This window comes from Octopus bimaculoides, chromosome 6, assembly GCF_001194135.2.
Source record: "Octopus bimaculoides isolate UCB-OBI-ISO-001 chromosome 6, ASM119413v2, whole genome shotgun sequence".
Lineage (NCBI taxonomy): Eukaryota > Metazoa > Mollusca > Cephalopoda > Octopoda > Octopodidae > Octopus > Octopus bimaculoides.
In genome coordinates, this window is record NC_068986.1 from 115,147,734 (window position 1) to 115,150,186 (window position 2,453).

The 2,453-nt window shown below is 37.6% G+C and overlaps 1 protein-coding gene across 1 annotated transcript in view; it reads right to left on the reverse strand.

Annotated features, from left to right (window-relative positions):
- LOC106872073 (cysteine-rich motor neuron 1 protein) overlaps nucleotides 1–2,453 on the reverse strand; it is a 92,458-nt gene that overhangs the window by 81,763 nt on the left and 8,242 nt on the right. The gene's annotated exons all lie outside the window — the stretch shown is intronic.

Here is a 2,453-nt window from a genome sequence, read left to right on the forward strand (position 1 = left end):
TTATTATTATTATTATTATTATTATTATTATTATTATTATTATTATTATTATTATTATTATTATTATTATTATTATTATTATTATTATTATTATTATTATATGAGCGGCGTACTAGCAGAATCCTTCGCATGCCAGACAAAATGCTTCGCAGAATTTTGTCCAACTTTACGTTCTGAGTTCAAATCCCACCGAGGTCGCCTTTGGCGTTCATCCTTTCGGAGTCGATCAAATAAGTACCAGTTGAGTACTGGGTTAATGTAATCTAGTTACCACTTCCCAAACGTCCAAGCCTTCTACTTATGGTAGAGAGGAGTATTAAGAAGGAGGTGAGCTGGCTGAAGAAGGATTAGGGGGCTTCGGACAAAATCTCTAATAATTTTCTTCTGGTTCTGGGGTCAGTTTTGTTTCTCACCCTTTCGGTATCGATAAAATAAAATACTCTTTGAAGTACTGGGGGTCAATGTAATCACTTTCCCCTCCGCCGAACTAAGAGTCTAGCGGCGTTTCTTTCGGCTATATTACGTTCGGAGATCAACTTTGTCTTTCGCCCTTTCGAGGCCGATGTAAATCGACTGACCCCTTCCCCACTAAAATAGCTGGCCTCGCGCAAAAAGAGATCCATGTTTTTCAATCCTTTGACAAGAAGTCAGTTGATTTACGAGCAAAACAGAGGTCAGCCTTAATTCACATCAACAACAATCTTAGTTTCCAAATAAGAAATAAATAAAGATTGTCTGCCAGCATAACATGGCAGTCCAGGTTTAGAACTAATGTTGCTGTAATTTAGCCCCAGCAGACATAATCTCCAGCTGGCATACGACACGATCTGCGTTCTTACATTTTCGTACAAGGGAATCTAGCACCCCCACTCATTCTCTTGTTCGAAAATATAAGGACACAGATCGTGTCGTATAGCCAGCTGGAAACGATGTCTCCTGGGGCTAAATTACAGCAACAGTCGTCCTAAACCAGGACTGCCATGTTATGTTGGCAGACAATCTTTACCCCAAAGTACTGTTACTGAATATCTCTCATTGTGATATCTAAAAATAGTAATTTTCTAAGAATAAATATTTTGAAAGCCGACGTCCATTACTCAAAGTAGAAAACATGGCAAGTAGACTGAGAGATCAAGTTTCAAATTTTGGTCGGACATGCCGTAAAATAAACTTTTAGTTTCATATTGTTATGTTTTAATTGTTTCAGTCACTGGAATGCGGCCATGCTGGGACATCACCTTCAAACAAATCGACTCCAGTACTTATTCTTTCAAAAGTAAGGGACTTATTTTATCGATCACTTTCTCCGAAAGGCTATGTTATGGAAGCGCAAATAAACCAACATCGGTTATCAAGTGGTGTGGTCACGCACACACGCATATATATGCGGTTGAGTGTGTGCGAGTATGTTTGTTCAGCTCTGTTGAGCAGGAGAAGAATTTTTACACATCCACTCATGACGTCATAGTCTTTAACTGAAAGATTCCCATGTATGTATGTGTGTGTATATATATATATATATATATATATATATATACACATACATATAAATGTTCATAAATAGAAAGGTATACAAGAAATTTCCTGGGATGCAGATAAGAATGTTTTTTAAAAAAAAAAGCAAGGGAGATAACTCTAGTAAGAGCAGCTGATCAAAATTAACGAGCAATGTTGACAATGTGGATAGAGTAGATCAGACTTTTAAAACTAACCGGATGATGGGGATGGGTGACAGCAACGAACATGTTTCAGTCTAATTAAACCTCGTCAGCGATGTGAGATGTTAGCAAGATTTAGAGTGATCATCAATAAATGCAAAAATTGAAGCAATGCAAATGTGTTGATTACATATATCAAGAACAGGACTGAAGGAAAATACCCCAAGGAAGTGCTTGGGGTACATACATACACACATACATGTACGTACGTACTTACACATACACATACATACATATGGTAGGGTTGCACATATGTTAAAGAGAATTACGTTAAAAATTTCGATTTCTTGAGATTAAGTTTGAAACTGAGAACACTAGAATTTTATGCAGAACGCTTTGTTTCTTAGGGAGGGCCAAGACCAAGTATACAATGGAGAAGGGTCATTCTGATGTGTTCTATAAATTTCGGTTAATCTAAACGTGCTCATCTGTGTTGTACGCATTTGGAACAAGTGCATCAGGTTTCAATTTTCACCAAACATCTGTTTATATTATATATATATATATATCATCTTCATCATTCAACGTCAGTTTTCTATACTGGCATGGGTTCGACGGTTCAACTGGGGTCTGGGAAGTTAGGAGGCTGCATTAGGCCCCAATCTGATCTGGCAGTATTTCTACACCTAGATGCCCTTCCTAACGCCAACCACTCCGAGAGTGTAGTGGGTGCTTTTTACGTGCCACCGGCACGGGAGCCATACATACATACATATATATATATATATATATATA